Source organism: Lynx canadensis, chromosome D4 (assembly GCF_007474595.2).
Source record: "Lynx canadensis isolate LIC74 chromosome D4, mLynCan4.pri.v2, whole genome shotgun sequence".
Taxonomy (NCBI): domain Eukaryota; kingdom Metazoa; phylum Chordata; class Mammalia; order Carnivora; family Felidae; genus Lynx; species Lynx canadensis.
Window position 1 is genome coordinate 74,389,355 of NC_044315.2, and position 9,885 is coordinate 74,399,239.

The following is a 9,885-nucleotide window of genomic DNA, read 5'->3' on the forward strand; positions in this document are numbered from 1 at the left end:
GGGCCAGCCTAATCAGACTGTTCCAAACTTCTGGCCACAGAACTCGGTTTCAGGCAAGGACATATAACACAAGCCAGGTTAGAGTTCTCCTTGGGACTTTTTGGTTGGTTCTAGCAGTAGACAACCTCTCTTCCCTAGGTTGCTAAACTGTAGGGATGTTCATACGAAGCTGCTGGAGGCTCCTTTATTTGCCACAAGGAAAGAGTCTGACTGAAGGATGGGAAAAGGAGAGGCAGGAGGAGGGGAAAAGGAGAATGAGGAGAAAAGAAGAAGGAGTAGGACACATTTGGGGATATAATTTAAGCCCCCATGTGGGGAGCCAGCTGAACTCTTAGACCTTCCAGGTATAGGAGCTAATGAATTCTCTTTCTCTGACTTAAGACAGCCTGAATTGTGTTTCTTTTATTTGTAACAAAGAGAATCTTGTCAGTGCAGAGTGAGGGAGCGAGTAAATGAGAGAATGCATGATTGAATGAGTGAATGCCCTCCATAAATATCAAACTAGTCAAATGTTCTTTCCTCCCTTGAGAGCTAGACCTGCAAATATAAGGATTTAATTAGATGTTCCTGGTTTCCACTGGAGCCTATCTGATTGCTTCTATTATGCTTGGTGTTGACTCTAACTCTCAAAATGGAAATGGAAAGTGAAAAGGAGAAAACAGCCCACTAAAATTAATAATTTTCTGAGACAGGCATTCCACTCTGGCCACAGATTCCAGTCTCAGAAATTATTATTAAAAAAGAGCTGAAACTAAAGCCAGTACAATTTACAACCCTCATCCTCCAACCTCTAGTCAAGCCAAAGCAGTGGGATCAGGTGGGCATGCAAATCTGACCCTACAACATATCCTCCCAACTTTCCCCGCCCTACCTTCCAGAACTTTCTCTCCACCCAAAACTTTTCAAGGGCTCCTGAGTGGTGGGCAGCTACACACTGCAGACTGGGAAAGGCCCAGGTCCAGAGAGGTAGGAAGGGCTTCAAAGACACAGAAACAGCACAAGCGCAATCACGGAATGTTAAGTTCTGGGCAGGGACAGCCAGTGGGAATGGCCAGAGATGAGCCTAGAAAAGCTGTAGAGGCCATTCATGACATTCCTTACAAACACAGAATTCGTGTGTTTCTTTCCTTAACTGCCCAAGTGTCATTTCCAGGACTTGGTGTTTTCCTAACTGTTCTACATAGAACATCAGTGAATACCAGCTGCAGGCCCCCACTGCAGATCCAAATAGAGCAGAATCCACTGGGGTAGGATCCCCACCCTGAACTTGGATCAAGTGCCCCAGCAATTTGGATGCTCACTCAAGTTTGCAAACTGCTCCTGTAGTTCATGGAAGAGTATATCAGTTAAGACCAAATCTGACTTCAGCAACAGGAACCGAGATGCAGTTACTTAACCCAATGGAGATTTCTTTTCTTTGCGTAACAAGAAATCTGGGGCTGCATGGTCCTGGGTGACTGTGGCTGGTTCGGGAAGTCATTGAGTGAACAGGCTCCCTCTAGCTTCCTGCCCTACCAACCTTAATGGGTGACTTTCCTCTTCCTGATGTCCAGAGGACTCGTCCTGCAGGCATCAGTCTGTGTGTCAGACAGACAGAGGGAAGAGAAAAAGGTGATTCGTACAGTTGAACACCCCCCTCCTTTCTTATCAGGAAAACATGGTTTCTCTACAAGCCCAGCCCAGAGACTTTGCTTACATCTCCTCGACCAGAACCTGATCACAAGCGTCAAGGGAGACTGGAAAGTAAGATTTTTAACTCAGCATATGGCTCCCTCAAGCAAAATTGGGATCTATCAGAAAAGAAGAGTGGGGAGGAGCATAAGGTTAGGAGGAAGGAGGTGTTTAGGGAGCCATGGGAGATGCAGCAGCAGGATAGACCCACAGGTGGACTTTCATTCATCCTCACCAGAGTGGAGCTGGGTTGACAACAGGCAAGATTGCAGCAGAGCCACCAGGGGGAGGGTGACGATGACCGGCACAGGGCCGTGGCTGTGTGCATGGATTCAGGAAATACTTAGCAGATCAAATTGACAAGACTTGATTGTATGGGATCAGAATGCGAGAATGGGCACGATGGTGGGTGATACAGGGTAAAGGAAAAGAGGAAAAGGAGCTACCGAAGGTGTCAGTAAGTTTTCTGGCTTCAATTCCTGGAAAGATGATGCCATTCATAAATGAGTTTGCAGCCACAGAGAGGGGGCCATTTGGTTTGGGACAAGCTGCATTGCCCAGAGATATGAAATCTTAGCATATTGGGTGAGAGTTCAGCCTCTGAGAGCGAATGAAGTTGTCAAGGAGCATAAGGCAAGAAAAGGAGTGTATACAGAGCTTATGTAGCTCACACCGAGGCTGCCCAGGCCTCCAGACGAAAGTAGAACCATTCTGAATCTTCCTTGAAACCTTTGGCCATCAGGGAGTGGAAGCAGAATGCTCCAGCTTCCAAAATTCTTCCCTATCTCTGGTCCAGGGAGCCACCAAGTGACTGCCACCCCCCATGGGGAACTGTTTAAGATCTTGTCCTCCTTTGGACTGGAAAAACAATTCATAGTATTAGCTAACTGACTCAGACCAATGTCCTAACTACTTTGTATATCTCCCCTTGTTTGATTCACACAACTGCTCTCTGACCTTCAAATTACCAAAGAGGAAACCAATGGGGAATACCATGGCTCAGGAAATGAAATGACTTGCCCAAGGACACACAGTTAGTCAGTGACAAAACCAGTAGGGCAAACCCAGTTCTGACTCCAAAGTTCTAAGTCTTAACTACCATGTAATAAACTTTCTAGCCCTAAGCATTTTCTACCGTGAGTTCCGATTCGTTGTGTCTTTGTCTTACTTAGATCCCCTCTTGAACTGCAGATGTCTGAGAATAAATTATTTCAGACCTTTTCTTAATAACTGTTGAATAAAAGAATCAATACAAGCCCTAAACTATGGCCCTAGGTTTAAGGGCAGACATGCTCCCTGAACATCCTAGATTCATACCCCGTTAACCCTAAAACACCCTTTGGGACCAGACTTCATCCTTTTCAGTGCATAGATATTTGTGAAAATTCTGTTCATGATTATCTTGCTTTCAGAGATGAGAAAAAGGGCAAATGCCAGTTCGTTAATGAACTGCAGGTACCTTAATGAGAAACCAAGTAGTCACTTAATGTACCAAGTAGTCACTGCTGATTCAAGCATGAAGATTTTAGTTCTTAGGACAATAAAGCTACTTTTCTTACACGAGATAAAGCGGTGCAAGGGGGTTGGGCTGCTGCTTCTTAAGACTTGTGCAGGTGTTGGGTTGTGACCTGCCTCAAATGCTGACTTTCCCCAGGTGTCCAGGAGGACCCCGTCAGTGTCTGGTCCATGAAGAGTTATGGCCATTGCATCTGATACCAACCACATCAACCCTGAAGGAAGCTGTCTGAAGGCCAGGAGTGGGAAATTAAGGGGGTGGAGGGGCTGAGGCCACTATTTCCTTTGATTCAACTGCATGTCCCAAATAGGTTTGTTTCCTTTTCTTGAGAGCTGAGTTCTCTGTCCCATTTGCCCATATGGTTAGCCTGGGAAGGATTGGAATCAGCCTTTTTCTTTCCTGCCTTGAATTCCTCTAGCCAACTCAGAGACTGACCTCCAGACTCATATGAATTAAACTCTGGTTTGCTCTTCAGAATATCCTTGTTACATTAATTTAGGGAGCATAATAAATCTGGAGTGAGGTATGTTTGCTGCAAATGCTAATTTGCTCGATGAGAATATCAATTAGATCTCTGAGGCATAGAAATTATGGCTGTTAAAGATCTCAAAGGTCATTCTTAGCTTGCTCCCAAGTAAGAGGATGAGTAGTTATCTGCTGGAGAGGTCTGGAGTAGAATAGTAAAGGTACAAATATATAATACCAATGAGGTGTCAGTGCTGTGCTTGAGATCAAAAAGTCAGGAGTTTCACAGATCCCAGAAACCCATCTATAGATCCTACAGTGATGGTAATAGTAATGATAATAATAATAATAATAATGAAGAACAACAACAAAGAGAGAGGGAAGCTAACCACAAAAGACTCTTAATGATGGAGAAAAAACCGAGGGTTGGTGGAGGGAGGAGGGTGGGGATGGGGTAAATGGGTAATGGGTTTTAAGGAAGGCACTTGTGATGAGCACTGGGTATTATATGTAAATGATGAATCGCTCAGTCCTAACCCCTGAAACCAATATTACAGTCTATGCTAACTAATTAGAATTTAACTAAAGATTTGAGGGGCGGGGTGTGTGTGTGGGGGGGGAAGAACAGTAACAACAATCCAAGGAATGGTAGCTTCTACTTATAGAGCAATTACTATGCATTAGATTCAAGTATTCATGCATTTAATCCTCACAACAGCTCTGCGACACAGGCACTATTCTTACTCTCATTTTACAGGTGAGGAAACTGAGTCCTAGAGAATTTAAAAGAGTAAGTTTCCCGGCTTCTACTTCTGGCCCAACTGGAGTAACAGGGATCAGATTTACTCTTCCTCTTGAAATAACTGAAAAACCAAATGACAGCTCTCCAGACTTTGGGTATCTGTGGAAGGAAGGACAGTGAGCCCTGAGGGACAGGAAACAAATGAGGCAAGCTGCAGGCATGCTCCAGCTCGCTGCCTGGGGAGTTTCCAGTCCACGGTGCCGATACGGGGAATCCAGCAGAGCACAGCACATTCTTGAGCCCAGGACAGAGCACCAGGAGTCCAAGGAAGTCAAGGTGGCTCGGGTGTGCAGGGTAGAGCACCAGAGAGAGGAGAGCTTCACCGGCAGAGAACTCTGGACCTCTGCAAAGGGTCACTTGCAAGTATTCAGTTCACTGATCACTGCCTGTGTGTGAAGAAACTGAGTCTTAGAAAAGACCCCAGAGAACAGGAGGAAGCATTGCCTGCTGAGAGTTCACCCGGCACCACCGGGACTAGTTCCTGATCCCTACAGCCAGTGTGGGAAACTCTCAGCACACGTAGGGGCGGTTAGAGGGCCAGGAAGGGTATTGCCTTGGTAGTGGGGAAAATTAACACTAGAGTAAATACCGCTCTTGTCTTAGCAAAGCTTCAAAGGAAGCCCTGGAAGGATCAAACTGCTTCCACATCCCAGAAAACACACCTCAAAGATACATTTTAGAGATACGTAACTGTGGCTGGGCCAGAGAAGATGTTTAAGTGGATGCACTAAATGTGCAAAAAGTTTAAAAAAAATATATATATACACCTTTACCATTTGTGGTAGTAAGTGTACTAAATTAAAACGGGATCTATTCAAATTTGTTTGTTTGTTTGATACAACAATGTCCAGCACACAATGAGGTAAAATTTATGATGTCTGGCATCCAGTAATAACCAGCCGCCCAAGAGCAGCAAAATAAGGAGAAAAATCAATCACATGTGACCCAGAAATGACATCGATGATAGAATTAGCATATAAGGACATGAAAACGGCCATTATAACTTTATTCCATATGTTCTAAAAGCCAGAGGAAGGGTCAGACATATTGAATAGATCCAAGGAAGATATTTTGAAAAACCAAAATACCCCAAATGAGGTTCTAGAGATGAAAACCACCATGTCAGAGGTAAAAATACATCAGATGGGATTCACGGGAAGTTAGACGTCAGACATTAGTGAATTTGGTGACACAGCAATAGAAACTATTTGACACTAAACAAAGAAAATGTAACCTGATCTGCAGGATAGAAAGCAGGTCGCTGGTTCCCTGGAGGTGAGGGCTTGGGGAGGTGGGAGGGGCACTGGGAAACTTGGGGGGATGGGTGTGTTCATCATCATCTCAGCTGCTGCGGTGATGGTTTCACATGTGTTTATGTGTGTCAAATCTCATAAAATTGTAGCTTTGAGCATGTGTAGCTTATTGTATGTCAATCACGCCGGCATAAATCTGTTACAAAACAAGTTTCCAAAGGTCATGCGGCTAGTACATTGCAGCCTGGCTCCGGTAGCTCAGCACTACTTTATATTGCAAGGTATCTACTGCTATTCCCATTTTATGGATGAAAGAGAGTCAAAGGGATGATGGGCCTTCTCCAGCCACACAGAGGGTGAGTGACAGAGCTAGGATTTATATCCATGTCTGGCTGACTCCAGATCAACTGCTCCTTTTCCACGTTTCTGCAGTTGACTTGAAGTCAGCAGACCCTACGCACACAGCCTCTGCTCTCCCACGTGTCTCTGGGTCACCTCCTCCTCACTCTGCACCTCTTCCTCCATGTACAAAGCCCACCCTGGACTCCCAGTCCTCACCCATGGATCATTACTCAGCTGCCTATTTTCTGTACCTGGAAACATGGGAACAAATCAATTTGTAAATGCCTGGACCAGAGCGGGGCTGAGTAATTGCCAATGCATCTTTGTGAAAGCAAGAGCTTGCTGGGCACTTGGAAGGCAGCCCCTGCCTGTTTTAAAGAAGTAGGCACTCTGAATGCAGACAGACAGACGAGCATGCGTGCAGCACCTAGCATCTAGGGAGCCCTTTCCCCTCTCCCATCTCCTTCTGTTCACGGCAGAATGAACATCTGACCACTTTGTCAGCAGACCCATGAACTTTATACAGTCGGAGCTGTTAGAAATGAACCCTAGAACCTAACCACCTGGGTTGTACCTGGGGGGCGGGGTTCATTACAAGAGAGGGTCCAGTAGAAGCCAGATGGCTGCTATCAAACCTTATGCATGGGATGGAGGCCTGCCCTGACGACTTCTGAGATCCCTTCCCAGGCAGGCAGTGTATAACAGGAATGCTAAGCTTACACTCAGAAGGCGGTTGCTATTATATGTGAGGTTGAGGGTGAGAAAGGATCTCTGTCCTGTTTCCTGCCCTGCCCCTGTCCTGACTGACTCAGCACTACCTGACCACTGGATTGTCTCTACCTGTCTGGAGCAGCTTTAATCACCATGTAAAAAATGTTTTGGTTATAACTGAGAAAAGATGCTACTCTGTATTCTCCGACCGTGCACCTCTGAGTGGTTATGAGATACAGGGCAGAGCAGGACACGCCTCTCCCGTTACTCTAAGGATACATTTAATAGAAATCTGAATTGTGTGAACTAGAAGTGTGGCGATATAAAACATATTCATTAAGCTTTCATACTGCCCGCAAAATTTGAAATGATGCAAATTCCCATAAATTGAAAGAAAAAAAAAAAAGCAGCACCGTGGAAAGAATGATTTCCAAACTGGAAAGGGACTGGGATGAGTTGTATTCCGGGTTTCTTGGAATTTTGATTCATGGCTGGTAAACTAAAGTACCCATTTTCCTTGCCCAGGATTTGGGTCCTGAATCACGTGAGATCTTCAGGAACCCTGTCCCTTGCACTGCCCTATTACAGGTGAGAAGCTAAGGCCAACATCAAGCCAGCTCAAATGAGGTGTTGTGTATTTTCCAGAACATGGGAGAACTTGGCTTCCAGAGTAGCATGGCCCAATAGAAATATAATGTGAACATTGTATGTAATTATACTTTTTCGGTAGTCATATTAAAAGAAGTTAAAAGAAATAGGTGAAGTGAATTTTAATGAGATATTTTATTTTACCCAATATACTCAGGATGTTATTTCAACATGCAACCAGTAGAAAAATTATTTTTGAGATACTTTACCTTCTTTCTTTTGTCCTAAATTCTCAAAATCCTGTGTGTATTTTATACTTAGAGCACATCTCAACTCAGAATGGCCACATGTGGCTGATGGCTTCCATATTGCACAATGCGGGGCTAGAATATTTATGGGCATGGTCACGGCACTAAAGAAGTTTAGTTGGTGAGGGGCATAGTTGCAGGGGATGGTGCCTTCCAGGAAACAGTGTGTTAACTGCCTCTTTTTTAAAAAATTTCTTTTGTGTTTATTCATTTTTGAGACCGAGAGAGACAGAGCGCGAGCAGAGGAGGGGCAGAGACAGAGGGAGACACAGAATCTAAAGCAGGCTCCAGGCTCTGAGCTGTCAGCACAGAGCCTGATGCGGGGCTTGAACCCACAATCTGTGAGATCATGACCTGAGCTGAAGTGGGACCCTTAACCGACTGAGCCACCCAGGTCCTCCTTGACTATCTCTTTAATGATGCTCTAGAATGCTCTCCCATTCTGGCAGCCATCGTATCATAATTACTACATTTTAAGTCTTTTCCCACCATGTGGTCTGCCCCAAACTCCAGTTTTCAAAGGCATCTCCTCGCACAAGGAGACTGAGAATCATTGGATATATTACACAAGCTGCAAGTCAGTTAACTTTTTTTTTTTAACAATAAACCCCCATCTGTAGAATGGTGATAGGCAAGAATAAAAAGGATAAAAGAAGACAGCTGATGTGAGAGGTACAATTTGATTTTATTGTGAATGGTTACAATCATATTCCTTGGCTTTATTGCTGAGTGTATGCTTGTGTATAATTTCATCTTTCATCGGAACTTCAAAGCAGGTATTTGAACTTAAAGCAACCAAAACATACCTTAACAAACAACTAAGCCAAAGGAAAAAAAATCCACAATTGACTACATATATTTGTTGAACCTCCAAGAAACCAGATCCAAATATTGAAAAAAAAAATTTGACTTTTTTTTTTTTTTTTTTTTGAGAGAGAGAGAGAGAGAGAGAGAGAGAGTGCAAGTGGGGGAGAAGCAGAGAGAGAGGGAGACACAGAATCTGAAGCTGGCTCCAGGCTCTGAGCTGTCAGCGCAGAGCCTGATTGGGGGCTTGAACTAACAGACTGTGAGATCATGACTTAAGCCGAAGGCGGATGCTTAACCAACTGAGCCACCCAGGCGCCCCAAATCCTAGTATTTTTGAGAAGCTTAACCGAGAATTGAACCAATCCCTGCAAAACAATAACAGCACTAAAACAAAAGACCCCATTAGTCATTTCCAATAGTCTGATGGTTTCCTGTCCCTCCTTTCTGCTGCGGACCCCAGTCACAGACCCTGGGCCAGGTTCTGTACATTCACCACAAGGCTCCTTGGAGGCATGAAAAAACACTATGGTTCTGGAGGAGGGGTGAGGCATCAGCCAAGTAATCATTATCAGCTTATCACGTGGATGCAAATGCGCATTTGGGGCTTGTGTGTTTATTTCTCAGAATGTGCATAAAGGAATAATTTCAGAGGAATTTCTAAGCTGCCAGGGCAGGGCAGTCTGTCCTTAGGCAATTATCACAATATGCTCAGGTATGTTGACTGAGAACTTACTTAAAAGAAGACACTCCAGGGGCGCCTGGGTGGCGCAGTCGGTTAAGCGTCCGACTTCAGCCAGGTCACGATCTCGCGGTCCGGGAGTTCGAGCCCCGCGTCGGGCTCTGGGCTGATGGCTCAGAGCCTGGAGCTTGTTTCCGATTCTGTGTCTCCCTCTCTCTCTCTGCCCCTCCCCCGTTCATGCTCTGTCTCTCTCTGTCCCAAAAATAAATAAACGTTGAAAAAAAAAAATTAAAAAAAAAAAAAAAAAAGAAGACGCTCCAAGTGAGAATCCATTCAGCGGCCTGTTCCACTCTGTCCTGCTCAGAATCAGATTATTTCCTTCCCATGTGAATGATAGGTTATTAGTGTGTACCCAGGAGAATATTTGAGGCTATGGAACGTGGATGTTGGACAATATTTCACTCAATGCAATTTAATGAAGAGCAACTAGAATGGCTATGCTCAATCTCCTTTGCATAAATAACAGCATGTCCAAGCACTGCTTTCTTAAGGATTATTCTAGGTACAATTTTCATGGGTTTTGCGGGGGGGGGATGCCTGGTTCATACATTAGTTTTTCTCCTTACACTGTATCTTAGTTTTTCTTTCTTTCCTTCCTTCCTTTCTTTCTTTCTTTCTTTCTTTCTTTCTTTCTTTCTTTCTTTCTTTCTTTTTTTCTTTTTCTTTTTTTTATTTATTTTTGA